At 36.3% G+C, this 18514-nt stretch overlaps 1 protein-coding gene and 1 long non-coding RNA gene across 3 annotated transcripts in view; both read left to right on the forward strand.

The window, feature by feature from the left end:
• LOC142234949 (uncharacterized) overlaps positions 1-18514 on the forward strand; it is a 234633-nt gene that overhangs the window by 71759 nt on the left and 144360 nt on the right. The window lies entirely within an intron of this gene.
• LOC142237013 (uncharacterized) lies at positions 14464-15196 on the forward strand. The gene is made up of 3 exons (XR_012722301.1): positions 14464-14652; positions 14717-14822; positions 14888-15196. It is a non-coding gene; the product is annotated as an uncharacterized LOC142237013 (long non-coding RNA).

Below are 18514 nucleotides of genomic sequence, written 5' to 3' on the forward strand. Positions count from 1 at the left end.
AATTTTGACAAAATTTTCTATAGAAATAAAATCTTAACAAAATTTTGTATAGTAATAAAAATTTTGACAAAATTTTCTATAGAAAAACAATTTTGGTAGTTTTTTTTTTGCGGATCAGCTATATATAACTATAGACCGATATGGACCAAGTTTGGCATGGTTGCTAGCGGCCACATAACATACTAGCGCAATGTACCAAATTTCACAACGTACCAAATTTCAACCGGATCGGATGAATTTTGCTCCTCCAAGAGCTCCGGAGGTCAAATCTGGGGATCGGTTTAAATGGGGGCTACATAGAATTGTTGACCGATATGGACCATGGGTGTTAGAGACCATATACTAACACCACGTACCAAATTTCAACCGGATCGGGGGAATTTTACTCTTCCAAGGGGCTCCTGAGGTCAAATCTGGGGATCGGTTTATATGGGGGCTACATATATTTATGGACCGATGTTGATCAATTTTTGCATGGTTGTTAGAGACCATATACTAACACCATGTACTAAATCTCAGCCGGATCGGATGAAATTTGCTTCTCTTAGAGGCTCCGCAAGCCAAATCTGGGGATCGGTTTATATGGGGGCTATATGTAATTATGTACCGATATGGACCAATTGTTGCATGGTCATTAGAGACCATATACTAACACCATGTACTAAATTTCAGCCGGATCGGATGAAATTTGCTTCTCTTAGAGGCTCTGCAAGCCAAATCTGGGGATCGGTTTATATGGGAGCTATATATAATTATGGACCGATGTGGAACAATTTTAGCATGGTCATTAGAGACCATATGCTAACACCATGTACCAAATTTTAGCCGGATCGGATTAAATTTGCTTCTCTTAGGGGCTCCGCAAGCCAAATCAGGGGGTCCGTTTATATGGGGGCTATACGTAAAAGTGGTCCGATATGGTCCATTTGCAATACCATCCGACCTACATCAATAACAACCACGTGTGGCAAGTTTCAAGTCGATAGCTTGTTTCGTTCGGAAGTTAGCGTGATTTCAACAGACCGACGGACGGACATGCTTAGATCGACTCAGAATTTTACCACGACCCAGAATATATATACTTTATGGGGTCTTAGAGCAATATTTCGATGTGTTACCAACGGAATGACAGAGTTAATATACCCCCCATCCTAAGGTGGAGGGTATAAAAATAAAATAATTGCAATTTATGAAAAAAAAAAATATATCTTAATATAGTGTCGTTTCATTAATAAAATACTCCCAATGAAAAAATTCTATAGTATTTTCTTTAAGAACAAATAAAGCCGAATTTATGGAAAACGACGAAATAATTTTTTCTTTTATATATATATATATATATATATATATATATATATATATATATATATATATATATATATATAAGCGGAGAGAAGTTATTTCCATTTTATTTTCTGTTAACTAGCAGTTAAAGTCTAACGGAGCTACATGAAAATGGCCGTAAATGTAATTTTTTTTTGTTTGGTATTTCGGATTTCATTTAAGGAAAAATTAACAAAAAATTAAAATGTACATATTTTTCTTAATTTTTATGTTTATATATATATATATATATATATATATATATATATATATATATATATATATATATATATATATATATATATATATATATATATATATATATATATATATATATATATATATATATATATATATATATATATATATATATATATATATATATATATATATATATATATATAAACATAGAGGGATTTTAAAAATTAAGAAAAATATGTACATTTTAATTTTTTGTTAATTTTTCCTTAAATGAAATCCGAAATACCAAACAAAAAAAATTACATTTACGGCCATTTTCATGTAGCTCCGTTAGACTTTAACTGCTAGTTAACAGAAAATAAAATGGAAATAACTTCTCTCCGCTTAATTTTAACTGAAAAATTTTTAGCAGTTAAGTTCTTAACTGGCATTTGGAATATATAGGCAAGATGACAGCTATGTCCATAGAATTTTCTTTAACCCTTGTGCACTCCAAATAGAAAGAAGTAGAGACAGTCGTTAAATCGCATATCATAAGTTTGGGTTTGTTTGGTTTTTGGATATATGATTCAAACGGTAACTTCTGTCGTATCACTAGCCCATGTAAAATTCATTGCTTCTGATCCAATTGTGCACTACTTCTGGATACAAAACAAGTATATACAGCAGTAAGTTCGGCCGGGCCGAATCTTAAATACCCACCACCATGAACCAAATATTAGGGTTTCCTTTCAAATTTCAGGAGGACTTGAGGACACTTCCCGAAGATAAATTTAAAGATTTCACCTATGATGACTATATCAGATTCTGGATTTATAAGAACCATTTTTGGTTGAGTTTTAGAGGAATCATTAACATCTCTTGTAAGTGTGCAAGAAAATTATAAAATAACGTCTTCATTTGAAATCTTAAATCTGTTGATTTTCACCCGAGAAGTAAAATCTGGAAATTTTACATTGAGTTTCAAGCAATTTTCATGATAAGTGCGCCTTCGACACCCTCAAGAAGTGAAGTCGGTCTATATGGAGGCATTACCAAATGGACCGATAAAAACTTAATCCGATACACGTTTTTGTGAGCCTAAAATACCAGAATATTTACAATTTCAGGCATATCAGATAAAAACTACGGTTTCTAGAAACCCAAAGAGTTAAATCGGGAGATCGTTCTTATGGGGGCTATACTAAAATATGGACCGATACTCACCATTTTCGGCACACCTCTTTGTGACCCGAAAATACCTCTAGATTTCCAATTTCAGGCAAATAGGATAAAAACTTCGGATTCTAGAAGCCCAAAAAGTAAAATTGGGAAATCGGTCTATATGGGGGCTACACCAAAATATGGACCGATACTCACCATTTTCGGCACACCTCTTTATGGTCCTAAAATACCTCTAGATTTCCAATTTCAGACAAATTGGATAAAAACTACGGTTTCTATAAGCCCAAGACCCCAAATCGGGAGATCGGTCTATATGGGGGCTATACCAAAATATGGACCGATACTCACAATTTTTGGCACACGTATTTGTGGTCCTACAATACCTCTAGATTTCCAATTTCAGGTAAATTGAATAAAAACTGCGGTTTCTATAAGCCCAAGAAGTAAAATCGGGAGATCGGTCTATATGGGGGCTATACCAAAATATGGACCGATACTCACAATTTTTGGCACACATATTTGTGGTCCTACAATACCTCTAGATTTCCAATTTCAGGTAAATTGAATAAAAACTGCGTTTTCTATAAGCTCAAGAAGTAAAATCGGGAGATCGGTCTATATGGGGGCTATACCAAAATATGGACCGATACTCACAATTTTTGGCACACGTATTTGTGGTCCTACAATACCTCTAGATTTCCAAGTTCAGGTAAATTGAATAAAAACTGCGGTTTCTATAAGCCCATGAAGTAAAATCGGGAGATCGGTCTATATGGGGGCTATACCAAAACGTGGACCGATGCTCACCATTTTTGGCACACCTCTTTATGGTCATAAAATACCTCCAGATTTCCAATTTCAGGCAAATTGGATAAAAACTACGATTTCTATAAGCACAAGACCCCAAATCGGGAGGTCGGTTTATATGGGGACTATATCAAAACCTGGACCGATATAGCCCATCTTCGAACTTGACCTGCCTGCAGACAAAAGGCGAGCTTGTGCAAAATTTCAGCACGATTGCTTCATTATTGAAGACTGTAGCGTGATTACAACAGACAGACAGACAGACAGACAGACAGACAGACAGACGGACAGACGGACATCGTTATATCGTCTTAGAATTTCCCCCTGATCAAGAATATATATACTTTATATAGTCGGAAAACGATATTTCGATGTGTTACAAACGGAATGACAAACTTATTATACCCCCGTCACCATTCTATGGTGGTGGGTATAAAAAGAACACTTTCATTGCATTTTTTTCTGGGTAATAAAAAGTCAAAGGGAGTCGATGGCTGATATGTAATACAAAAAAGTAGTGCCATAAATGTCGGCCCTCACACAGCCGTCAAAGTCATCATACGCTGCAGGAAAATGTATCTGCGAAATTTTGTACCATTTCCGCCTTGAAATGATCGACGCTTTGGTATTGTTATTGGGATCCGGAGTTGGTGGCCATTGTGCGATAGAAATGAAGCGAGAATCCTACTTTTTAAGCCATTCTTGGTTGATGCGTGCTGAGTCTTGGCGGCCGAATTTTTTGCCCAAGGGTTCAATACTGTCTTTAGGATAATATTCGCCATTTATGTTGACCCAACGTTCGATGAATATGTTATGAATACGTTATAACGACCCAAGCCATTACCATCAGCGGCGCTTCAGTTATGTTGGCAAGTCCAAGGTATAAGTTTTCAGCTGACCTGTTTGGCAAGTGAACCCCAGCATTTTTTTTGTTCTCAAACAAAATCTAACCAACATTTTTGAATCCCGTCACTTTTACCTGATGATCACGTTCGATGAATATGTTATGAATACGTTATAGCGGCCCAATCCATTACCATCAGCGGCGCTTCAGTTATGTTGACAAGTCCAAGGTATAAGTTTTCAGCTGACCTGTTTGGCAAGTGAACCCCAGCATTTTTTTGTTCTCAAACAAAATCTAACCAAAATTTTTGAATCCATTCACTTTTACCTGATGATCACTTTTTGGTTTGACTACCGGTCTAAGGAGACCAAAAATCCAAAATTCCAAAATTCATGAATGTAATCTGTCCGTATCTTGGCTTATTTCAGCAGCGTATCCGTACCGGTCTATTTTGATACCTTACTCTAAAATAGCCCAAATAGAAAACACCCCATCCTGGACCTCCGCAACCATAATTATATTGCCCCCTCTATAATTAGTGATAGTAGTGCAGATGTTTGGTGTTAGCTAATTCCTTTTAATAAAATCTAACTCTATCATCCATTTAAGGTGCAGTAATGAATGGACTTTATCTCTTCAAGTCCATATTGGTATACTAAACGTTAATTTTCCCATTTCCCAAAACAAAAAAAAATCATAAATCAGTTTTTCAGCACACAGAAAGCAGCTAAATATTGGAGAGAAAAAAATGATATATTTGTAGTAAATCCTTTAATGGACCATTAGTTTCAAACGTATATCATATTTTTTGCTAACTAATCAAATTTTAACAGTAATGGGATACACAAAAAAATAAAATAAAATTCCACGCAAAGAAAACAAAACTTTAAAGTTCATGGAAAAAACCATCAGTCATGTTTATCGCGCACACTTAGAGAAAATAAGAAAAAGATGTTAACAAGAGAAAAAGTATACAGAAAAACTTTAGACCTCGGATCGGCTATGAACCAATATGGGACAATTTTTAAACCGATATGGACTACTTTTCGCATGATTGTTAGAAGGCATATAGTAACATCACGTAACATATTTCAACTGGATCGGATGAAATTTGCTCTTTCAAGAGGCTTTGGGAGTACGGTTAGTAGAATAAAATTTTGACAATTTTTTCTATAGAAATAAAATTTTGACAAAATGTTCTATAGAAAATCAATTTTGGAAACATAGAAATAAAATTTAGACAAAATCTGTTGCCACAGTTGGTAGAATTCTACCAAAAATGGTAGATTTTTTACTGCTTGGTACATTGGTAGAATTCTTGATAATTCGGAAAATTGTTCAAAATATTCATCTTCAACTAAAGTTTGATAACATTTTCTACAGAAATATAATTTAGACAAAATTTGCTATAGAAATAAAACTTAGACAAAATTTCCAATGGAAATAAAATTTAGAAAAAAACAAGTATATACGGCCGTAAGTTCGGCCAGGCCAAATCTTAGGTACCCTCCACCATGGATTGCGTAGAAACTTCTACGAAAGACTGTCATCCACAAATTTCAACTCACTTGGATGAAATTTGCTCCTCCAAGAGGCTCTAAAACCAAATCTCGGCATCGGTTTTTATGGGGGCTATAAATGATTATGGACTGATATGGACCACTTTTGGTATGGTTGTTGAACATCATATACTACCACCACTTACCAAATTTCAACCAGATCGGATGAATTTTGCTTCTCCAAAAGGCACCGGAGGTCAAATCTGGCGATCGGTTTATATGGGAGCTATATATAATTATGGACTGATAGGAACCAATTCCTGCATGGTTGTTGGCTACCATATACTAACATCACGTACCAAATTTCAACCGAATGGGAAGAATTTTGCTCTTCCAAGATGCTCCGGAGATCAAATCTGGTGATCGGTTTATATGGGGCCTATATATAATTATGAACCGATATCGACCAATTTTCCATGGGTGTTTGAGGCCATATATTAACATCACGTACCAAAATTCAACTGAATCAGATGAATTTTGGCCTTCCAAGAGGCTCCGGAGGTCAAATCTGGTGATCGGTTTATATGGGGGCTATATAAATTATGGACCGATATGGACCAATTTTTGCATGGTCATTAGAGACCATATACTAACATGATGTACCAAATTTCTGCCGGATCGGATGAAATTTGCTTCTCTATACGTAAAAGTGGACCGATATGGCCCATTTGCAATACCATCCGACCTACATCAATAACAACTACTTGTGCCAAGTTTCAAGTCGATAGCTTGTTTCGTTCGTTAGCGTGATTTCAACAGACGGACGGACATGCTCAGATCGACTCAGAATTTCACTACGACCCAGAATATATATATATATATACTTTATGGGGTCTTAGATCAATATTTCGATGTGTTACAAATGGAATGACAAAGTTAATATACCCCCCATCCTATAGTGGAGGGTATAAATATTCTATAGAAATAAAAATTAAACAACATTTTCTATAGAAACAAGTATATACAGCACTAAGTTCGGCCGGGCCGAATCTTAAATACCCGCCACCATGAACCAAATATTAGGGTTTCCTTTTAAATTTCAGGAGGGCTTGAGGACTTGAGGACACTAAATTTAAAGATTTCACCTATGAGGACTATATCAGATTCTGGATTTATAAGAATCATTTTTGTTTGAGTTTTAGAGGAATCATTAACATCTCTTGTAAGTGTCTGGAAATGTTACATGGAGTTTCAAGCAATTTTCATGATCAGTGCGCCTTCTACACCCTCAAGAAGTGAAGGCGGTCTATATGGAGGCATTACCAAATGGACCGATAAAAACTTAATCTGATACACGTTTTTGTGAGCCTAAAATACCAGAATATTTACAATTTCAGACAAATCAGATAAAAACTACGGTTTCTAGAAACCCAAGGAGTTAAATCGGGAGATCGTTCTTATGGGGGCTATACTAAAATATGGACCGATACTCACCGTTTTCGGCACACCTCTTTATGATCCAAAAATTTCAGGCAAATAGGATAAAAACTTCGGATTCTAGAAGCCCAAGAAGTAAAGTCGGGAAATCGGTCTATATGGGGGCTATACCAAAATATGGACCGATACCCACCACACCTATTTATGGTCCTAAAATACCTCTACATTTCCAATTTCAGAGGTCGATTTATATGGGGACCATACCAAAACATGGACCGATACTCACAATTTTTGGCACACCTCTTTATGGTCCTAAAATAACTTTAGACACAATTTTTGGAACACGTATTTGTGGTCCTACAATACCTCTAGATTTCCAATTTCAGGTAAATTGAATAAAAACTGCGGTTTCTATAAGCCCAAGAAGTAAAATCGGGAGATCGGTCTATATGGGGGCTATACCAAAACATGGACCGATACTCACCATTTTTGGCACACCTCTTTATGGTCCTAAAATACCTTTAGATTTCCAATTTCAGACAAATTGGATAAAAACTACGGTTTCTATAAGCCCAAGACCCCAAATCGGGAGGTCGTTTTATATGGGGACCATACCAAAACATGGACCGATACTCACAATTTTTGGCACACGTATTTGTGGTCCTACAATACCTCTAGATTTGCAATTTCAGGTAAATTGAGTAAAAACTGCGGTTTCTATAAGCCCAAGAAATAAAATCGGGAGATCGGTCTATATGGGGGCTATACCAAAACATGGACCGATACTCACCATTTTTGGCACACCTCTTTATGGTCATAAAATACCTCTAGATTTCAAATTTCAGGCAAATTGGATAAAAACTACGATTTCTATAAGCCCAAGACCCCAAATCGGGAGGAGGGTTTATATGGGGACTATATCAAAACATGGACCGATACCCTCCATTTTCGACACACCAGTTTGTGTTGTTAAAATACCTCTAGATTTTCAATTCCAGGAAAATTGGATAGAAAATACACTTTCTAGACGCCCAAGAAGCAAAATCGGGAAATCGGTCCATATGGGGGCTATACCAAAACATGGACCGATAGGCACCATTTTCGGTACACTTTTTTATGGTCCTAAAATACCGCTAGATTTACAATTTCAGGCAAATTGGATAAAACTACGGTTTTTATAAGCCCAAGACCCCAAACCGGGAGGTCCGTTTATATGGGGACTATATCAAAACTTGGACCGCTATAGCCCATCTTCGAACTTGACCTGCCTGCGAACAAAAAACGAATATGTGCCAAATTTTCGGAATATATATACTTTATATGGTCGGAAATCGATATTTCGATGTGTTACAAACGGAATGACAAACTTATTATACCCCCATCACCATTCTATGGTGGTGGGTATAAAAAGGTAAAATTACCCATTAAAAGTATGAAAAAGCCAAGTTTTAAAAAATTGAATTTAAAGAACTTCCTGAGTAGTTAAAATAAAGAACATCATTGGGAGTGCATCTTCTGGAAGTGCTTTTAAAGTTGTGCCTTTGGAAGAACTTCCAAATTTTTTTGCTGGGATGTTCAATAAAAATATTTTTTTTACAAAACTTTCTATAGGTACACAATTTTGACCAAATTTTCTATAGAAAATCAATTTTGACAAAATTTTCTATAGAAATAATATGTTGATAAAATTCTCTATAGCAATACATTTTTGACAAAATTGTCTATAGAAATAAAATTTTGACAAAAGTTTCTATAGAAATAAAATTTTGACCAAATTTTCCATAGAAATAAAATTTTGACAAAAGTTTCTATAGAAATAAAATTTGAACAATATTTTCTGTACATATAAAAATGTGACAAAACATTTCATCCGAGGAAATATAATTTTTTATAATCACAAAATATGTGATCAAATACTGCGAAATAAGATTTTTTCTATTTGGTAGTTTTGTGGTAAAATTGTCTTAAAATTTTGGTAGATTAGTTTTGTATCGATTGGCAACCGTGTTTGGGAGTCAAATCTGGGAGTCGGTTTATATGGGGGTTATACCTAAAAATGATCCGATATGGCCCTTGTGCAATGTAATCTGACATACATCATCAGCATCTGACGGACATCACTGTGCCAAGTTTCCTGTCTATAGCTTGATTTGTTGGGAAGTTGGCGTGATGGACGAGCGGACGATCATCGCTAGATTGACTCAGAATTTCATCACGAACCACAATATACTTTATGGGATCAATATTTCGATGTGTTGCAAATTGAATGACAAATGTTAGTAACCTTTATTTTAGAGGAGCCAAAATGCAAAACCTTTGAATCGAAGTAACCTTTTTAACCTACGACCTTTAGAAATTTATAAAACGCACCAGTTTTAGATTCCCATTAAGTATTTTTCTTACAGTGTAAAGACAATTTTCCATGTTTACTTGAACCAGTTAAATTTTCACTTCTGGAGAAGGAGGAAACAAAAAGAAAAAGTCATTCAGACCAAAAATTTAGAAATCGTTAGGAGAGCGAATCGAATAAAAGCAGCAGCAGCAACAGTTAACTAACCGACCAACTAACTAACTAGCCAAACAACCAAGCAACGACCAACTGTCCAACTAATGCTCACAATTAACTTCATCATAACTTGGTAAATTATTTCATTTCAATTCATATTGATAAGATCGCAAATCACGTTTGTAAGCCAAAGTGCAAAATGTTGCAATGTTTCATGGAGGCTGGAAGAAGTTGGTGTTTGCTTTCCAACTCTTGCTGTCGTCGTTGTTGAAAGGTATCCGAGAATGGAGTCCCAGAAGAAGAAAGTCTGCCATAGAGGTATTTGGATGAGTGCCTGCTGCTGGCCCTGGACTGGATGATGTGGGGTGTGAGACACGTTTCCAGTTGTCTGTCTAATGTTTGAGAAAATTAAGTCAAATCGTTTCCCTAAACTGAAATGATAACAATGACGACAACAACAATAACAACAACAACGAATCTTGGGCAGCCTTTATGTCTACCTATCCCACAAATGGAGGAGTAAGTACATCTATTCCGTGGTTCGTCGTTCACTGGAATACTAACCAAGCTGCAGGAGTTTAGTGTTAGTTGTAGATTTTATGTTGGTGATCATTTACCTAGGAATTGGAATCTATGGCATGAAACAGCAGCTGCAACATTTTACTGCATCCTTCATTTTGGCCTTTGTTGCTGTCAGGTTAGAGAGAGGACAACAGTCAAAGTTATACTTGTTTTTTTATTTTTGTAATCTAGTGTACCTACTAATCCAAGACGTAGTTACAAGCAACACGATTTCTGCTGTCTAGTTGGGAAGTGAATAACGATGAACTCCTCCGCCACCATCATATTCAACACCAATGACATACAGTGGGAAAATTGGAAAAATATTTAAGGTTAGGTTACACTAGTGATGTCAGACTTTTTCCATGCTCGCTGGTATGACTTTAGTGGCAGCAGAATTCTGCTTTGATTTCTGCCAATATTTGCCCTGTGTAACCGTACCGTAACAGTCATATAGCTTAACCCGAATGTTTCGGTTTTAAGGTGCCAATTAAGCGGGCTTAAACATGTAGAGTTTTCTTGAAATCGCCTTTCACGAACATCGAATAAGCCGGGTTTTTTTGTCTCTGGGAGCACAACTATACTGGTATTGATGGCTCAATGACCAACTGCATCCAATCCACAGGTAGAGGGATATCAGTTGCCATCTCGATGATATATATCTTAATCCTGAAATCCTAATACGTTTGCTTTTGGTCGAAATCGGATATAGGATGCTGTCTGTCCATAGGACCCAAACGTATCACCGGTCGGACTGGGAGAAGTTCCCATCCCGCTGCATTTCTGACTTGATATCACTGCGGGAATTGAGCCAAGCTAATTCACGAGAAGATCTTGTGTCGGTGCAAGTAGCAGTATATAGGGTTCACCAGCATAGGTAAGCCGTAATTTCTTTGGGATCTGACCGTATCCACATAATTCTTACCAATAGCCATTTAACAGCTTCTGAATATCATTTATCAATTCGAAGAAACAATAATTTTCTTTTGGTCAAAATCAGGTAAACTTCGGACCATGGCAGTTCTCTGTCTGTAGGAGCCAAAAATATCACCGATGGAATTTGTAAAGTGTCCATTTCGTAATATTTCAAACTTGACATTGTTGTCCTCAAAAACCTCGTTGGAATTAAACCGTCTCTCCATAATTCTAACCAACGGTAACATTCCGATCTAATAGCCTCCAGGCATCCTCCACCAATCAGAATAAAGCGTATTGGGATCGATTTAGAGAATATACCAAACACCGCTTCCTTACTACCTCACATGTTTCTGTTGCAGCTGCTCCGGGCAGCTGCTCGCTTCATCTGACAGATGATGCCAAACATTCCAGCGGAGAATGCAGGACTAATTCGACCTTTCCACGGCTCCTTTCTCTTATTTTAGGAAGCCTGTATCCTTAACGGAATCCCCAAGTTGTTGCGTCATTCGTGAATGCAGAATAGTGGCGTGCATAGGTAGTGATCTCCTTAATGTTACGGGTAACACTCCTTGACCTCAATATCTCTTTTTTATTCACAACACAGGTAATCCAACTCAGCCTACTCAACAGAGTACGTGTCATATTTTTAACAAGTATATACGGCCGTAAGTTCAGCCAGGCCGAATCTTATGTACCCTCCACCTTGGATTGTGTAGAAACTTCTACGAAAGACTGTCATCGACAATCGAATTACTTGGGTTGTGGTATCTTAAAACTTCTTAACATCGTTTTCTAAATTGTGAGTTAGTCCATACGTGGTATATATTAGACAAAAAAGTTATGTATAGGTAAGTCTACAAATAATTACGAATCGATATGGACTTTTACATGGTACGTAGAGAGCCAGAATTGAAATATGGGGGTCGCTTATATGGCGGCTATATACAATTATGAACTTGATATGGACCAAATTTAACGGCCATATACTAGCACAATGTACCAAATTTCAACTGACTCGGATGAAATTTGCTCCTCCAAGAGGCTCCAAAACCAAATCTCAGATCGGTTTATATGGGGGTTATATATATGGACTGATATGGACCACTTTTTGCATGGTTGTTAAATATCATATACTACCACCACGTACCAAATTTCAACCAGATCGGATTATTTTTGCTTCTGCAAAAGGCACCGTAGGTCAAATCTGGCGATCGGTTTATATGGGGGCTATATATAAATATGGACTGATATGAACCAATTCCTGCATTGCTATTGGATACCATATACTAACATCACGTACCAAATTTCAACCGAATCGGATGAATTTTGCTCTTCCAAGGGGCTCTGGAGGTCAAATCTGGGGATCGGTTTATATGGGGGCTATATATAATTATGGACCGATTTCTACTAATTTTTGTATGGGTGTTTGGGACCATATATTAACACTACGTACCATATCAAAGGAACATGTTGGTCATATCATTCAGCAAGATTTGGATATGCGGAAGCTCTGTGCAAAATGGGTGCCGCGCGAGCTCACATTTGACCAAAAACAACAACGTGTTGATGATTCTGAGGGGTGTTTGCAGCTGTTAACTCGTAATACACCCGAGTTTTTCCGTCGATATGTGACAATGGATGAAACATGGCTCTATCACTATACTCCTGAGTCCAATCGACAGTCGGCTGAGTGGACAGCGACAGGTGAACCGTCTCCGAAGCGTGGAATGACTCAAAGATTCCGCTGGCAAAGTAATGGCCTCTGTTTTTTGGGATGCGCATGGAATAATTTTTATCGATTATCTTGGGAAGGGAAAAACCATCAACAGTGTCTATTATATGGCGTTATTGGAGCGTTTGAAGATCGAAATCGCGGCAAAACGGACCCATATGAGGAGAAAAAAAATGTTGTTCCACCAAGACAACGCACCGTACCACAAGTCATTGAGAATGATGTCAAAAATTCATGAATTGGGCTTCGAATTGCTTCCTCACCCACCGTATTGTCCAGATTTGGCCCCCAGCGACTTTTTCTTGTTCTCAGACCTCAAAAGGATGTTCGCAGGGAAAAAATTTGTCTGCAATGAAGATGTGATCGCCGAAACTGAGGCCTGTTTTGAGGCAAAACCGAAGGAGTTCTACCAAAATGGTATCAAAAAATTGGAAGGACGTTATAATCGTTGTATCGCTCTTGAATGGAACTATGTTGAATAATAAAAACGAATTTTGACAAACCTTTTGGGGACCTGTTATATAATTATGGACCGATGTGGACCATTTTTTGCATGGTCATTAGAGACCATATAGTAACACCATGTACAACATTTCAGCCGGATCGGATGAAATTTGCTTCTCTTAGAGGCTCCGCAAGCCAAATCGGGGTATCGGTTTGTATGGGGGCCATATATAATTATTGACCGATGTGGACCAATGTTTGCATAGTTGTTAGAGACCATATACTTACACCATGTACCAAATTTCAGCCGGATCGGATGAAATTTGCTTCTCTTAAAGGCTCCGCAAGCCAAATCGGGCGATCGGTTCATATGGGGGCTATATATAATTATGGACCGATGTGGACCAATTTGTGCATGGTTGTTGGAGACCATATACTATCACCATGTACCAAATTTGCTTCTCTTAGACGCCTCGCAAGCCAAATTTGGGGGTCCGTTTATATGGGGGCTATACGTAAAAGTGGACCGATATGGCCCATTTGCAATACCATCCGACCTACATCAATAACAACTACTTGTGCCAAGTTTCAAGTCGATAGCTTGTTTCGTTCGGAAGTTTGCGTGATTTCAACAGACGGACGGACATGCTCAGATCGATTCAGAATTTCACCACGACCCAGAATATATATATACTTTATGGGGTCTTAGAGCAATATTTCGATGTGTTACAAACGGAATGACAACGTTAATATACCCCCCATCCTGTGGTGGAGGGTATAAAAATATGCATCGTTATGTGCCGTTGAAATTACAAGATTATTTGTACAACTTTTTGGATATTAATAAAATATGGCAACCCTTATCGGTTTGTTGTTCCCCAATAAACACAGGATGAGCGTTTTTCAAATGCAACAACTTTTCAGTTTGAGGGTAAATATAATTTTCAATATAAATTCAACTTGACTTGAAATAGCTCATCTGCAATACACCTTCAAATTGCTTGCGAATTACTTCCAATTTGCCAAAATGTTGACGAAATCTTTGAAAAGGTGTTGAAGATAATATGAGAAAACTTTGACAAAACACTACCCTAAAATGCAAGGAAAAAACCATGTGGTTTTCAATACTTATTTGTGCAACGAAGTTCGTGGTCAATTGCAAGAAATAAAAAAATGGAAAATTTTAGACAAATAACCAAATAGTTTATTAAAAGAGGTAAGTGAAAATAAAAAATTAAATAAAACTTTAATGAAGTCACTAAATGTATATCTCTTTGCAGAAAACTAAAATTATGGATTCTACGTTCTTGAAAACATTAAAAAGCTGACCGATGAAAAAATGGTGGACAATTAACTGGAATTGCTTCAAATAGTTTATAAAAATTGGTACGTCAATATGAAAAATTAAATCAACACTTTAGAGAAGTCACTAAATTTAAATCTCTTTGCAGAAAACTAAAATCTTTGGATGCTACATTCTTGCAAACATTAAGAAGCTGACCAATGAAAAAAGAGTGGCTTATCGACAAGAAAAAGTTTCCAGAAACATTACAAGTGCAACCAATTAAAATTGTTAAAAACAACAAATTGTTGAAATCAACAACTTCTGGATGAAAATGTGCATCACATCGTCAGTTTAATTCATATGCTATTATCAGTTTAAAATGGATATTTTGTGAATTCGTTCTGCTGCAAATCAATTCTAACACGTGGTCCAGTACGTTCCTAATTTGAAATTGCCCACATGTTAATAAATTTTAATGCTGTTTTATGACACCAAAAGGAAGGAAAACGAATTATCAATACAAAAGTGTTTACTAATAATGTTTAAGATATTTAAAGTTTTGTTGTTTTTTTTTTTTTTTGTTCTTATTTGTTGATATGTTTAATAAGATTATTATTTATCAATTGGTATTGTAGTGTATTATGTAGTGTAGTGTATTATTATATATTTTATTTTGATGAAAATGAATAAATTATACAAAATTCATAGAATTTTGGCTTTGACTTTCAATTTGAAGTGGGGATATCATTCATACAAATTTAGGTTGAAAAGCATTTGCAACGATGTTAATTTTGAATTTGACTCGCATCGAAAATTGTTTGACAAATTATTGAGTAGCGATGCATTTCAATTTGAGGATAACACTTGAGATATTATTGCTAATGTGTTGAATTTCACTGTTGAGGGTAATGTCTGTTTTTTGTTGAGAACGCGATTTTCTCAATGATTTTTCAACTTGAATATTACCCTAATCCTTTGAAAAAATGTTTGAAAAATTGTTGAAATTTAGCATTTTTCAAACGTTTGTGTTTATTGGGTCTCTTTGTTTACATTAAGTCTGTTCGCGTACTTTTCAGAAAAAATATCCAGTTAAAACTAGCAAGAGAGTAAGAGTGTATTTTACTCTCTTCAGTTAAAGTAGCTGAAAAGTACGCGAATTATTTGCACATTCAAAATTTAAGCTTCTAAAACATTAAAAACAAAAAAAAAAAAAGAGTTTCCAATTGTAGTTGCGGAACATGTGCTTTGTTTGTTATCAGCAACCAGCTGGCAATGTAGTCTATGGTTTGCAAGGTTTACTGGGGAAAAAAATCTCTAGCAAACACTTGCAATTCCTTTATCTGATAACTGTCAAATGTAGTCTCTCTCCGGCTTTCTTTTGCTGGCCTTTTGGTGTAAACGAACGACTTCCAGTAAAAATGTGTGATAATTATAAAAAATTATCGGGTTCTCGAACGTGTTGCATACAAAAAAACCATGCAATCTTAAGGGCGCTCTAGTTGCAATATTTCTTTATTTGCTCCACTGTTAATTCATGAAGCTTTTACAATCTAAATTTCAGTCCAACTCAAGTTGTTGAAGTTCCTTGAATTTTCTTGGAAGTGGTGCACAGTCCTGCACATAGTTTAACATGAGCTAATCAGTTGCCAACAATCGCATCTTCTTTGGCGGGTGGCTAAAGCATAAAATACAATGCAGCGGTTCTGAACAACATCCATGACAGTAACTGGCAATGGACCAGTTGCAGATGTAATAAAGTAAAATTTCTCAATAACAAGTAACCATGAAACTAACAAATGCCATAAGCAATGGTGAAACAATTCCATTTTTTTAGACGATTTTATGCGATGACGTTCCATTGGTGCTAAAATTTTTGTCTGAAATTTGAAAACTAGTGATATTTTGGAAACTAATCATAGCTTCGTATTTGAATATAGCTCCAAGAGTGTGGCTGATATGTATTGTCTCCATCTTCATGTTGCTATGGTTTCTAACCATCTCGTCTGACAGTAAACAGATTTATTCCAATGACACTTCATTCGATTGTGTACAAGCTTACAAAAGCATTTTGATCTATTGTATTCCGAAATAAAGTTATTCGAGAAGAAATCCATAAAAATATTGACGGTTACATTTGGTGAGCCAGTGGACGGATCGATCTGAAAATTCATATGATCGCTTCTGACATTATATACAGCATGTGTTCCACATAAGAAAGCTGTAAGTGAATTTTTGTAATTTTTATCGAGTTGGCCCCATGGTGGTTACCGCGATAATGACAGAGTTGTATCAGGCCCACAAAGTGGACAAAAAATAAAAGTAAAGGCCAGATTTAATCGAAATCCACAGTCGTAAAAAACTTGCTTGTGCGCTGAACATATCGTGAGAACGGATACAACACATATTGAAAAATGAGCTTAGACTAAAGTCATTGAAATGCAAGAGCTAAAAAACGAAAGAGAGTGCCAAGAAGGATGATCGGATTTTCATGCCAAAGAAATCAGCTGAAAATGTACACATTCGATTGGCCACTAGAACTCTATAGCCTACACGGGTGTAAAAATTATATGTTTGGAACTCAAATTTTTTAACACAATATTTTTAAGTGCAAGCATATAATGTTCATAAACAAGCATAACATGTTTGGGACATATATGTTAATATGTTAGAACATATTATGTTTGGGACATAAAATGTTTGTAAATATAATATGCTTAGATGCAAACATATATTAATTTAGAAATAGCCTATAAGCATATATGTGTTTAGAAAGAGAGTATGCTGCAAGTAAAATAACGGAAGTAACCAATTGGCGCCTTAAAAATATATCAACACAAAGAAAATTTCATTAAAATTTTTTTCTACCAGTGTATGCCCTAAGGTGAACCATAATATGTTTGAATAATACAAACAGTATTTTGAAAATATATATGCTTGAAGCAAAATGTGTTTGGGGTATATGTTACAGAAGCGATTTTTCCCAACTTGCAGTAAGACCTAGGCAGAAATTTCGGCCGTAGACCAGGGACAATCCAACAGGACTAAGAATGACTTAAGAAGGAAGTTCAGCTAAGAATGATTTAAAAAAGAGGTTCGTCGCTTCCTTTCCTCGTGAGCTGAACATATCACGGATGCAACACATATTGAAAAATGAGCTTGGACTAAAGTCAAGCTTCATAAAAGTGCAAGAGCTCTTCGATGCATAAAAAAATAGACTGGAAAGAGTATTGAGCCTAGGGCAGAGAAACATTTCGACCGCAGACCAGGAACATTCCCACAGGACTCAATGGGCTTAAAAAGAAGGTTCCTCGCTTCATTTCTACCGAAAAATGTTACGAATTTAGAAACAAAATTAAAAAAAAAATCCGGTACCGTGACTCGAATCTGTGTTGTCTGCACCATACCATTTAACAGTTGCCTTAGCACATTGCACCACCGACGGAGTTGTCATAACAACGTCTAGCGATTATTTGAAGACTTTTCATGGCCAAAAGCAAAAAATGCCGTTCATCAAATCGTGAACGCTCGTGGACGAAATCGTGAACATTCCGTTTTGATTTTTTGTGAACGTTTCCGTTTCATTTTGTCACCGTCCATTCACGATTGTGGAACGCCATTTTTTCTATTAGTGTATATATATTCTGGGTCCTGGTGAAATTCTGAGTCGATCTAAGCATGTGCGTCCGTCCGTCCCTCTATTGAAATCACGCTAACTTCCGAACGAAACAAGCTATCAACTTGAAACTTGGCACAAATAGTTGTTATTGATGTGGGTCGGATGGTATTGCAAATG

The sequence above is a fragment of the Haematobia irritans genome, chromosome 4, assembly GCF_050003625.1.
Source record: "Haematobia irritans isolate KBUSLIRL chromosome 4, ASM5000362v1, whole genome shotgun sequence".
Lineage (NCBI taxonomy): Eukaryota > Metazoa > Arthropoda > Insecta > Diptera > Muscidae > Haematobia > Haematobia irritans.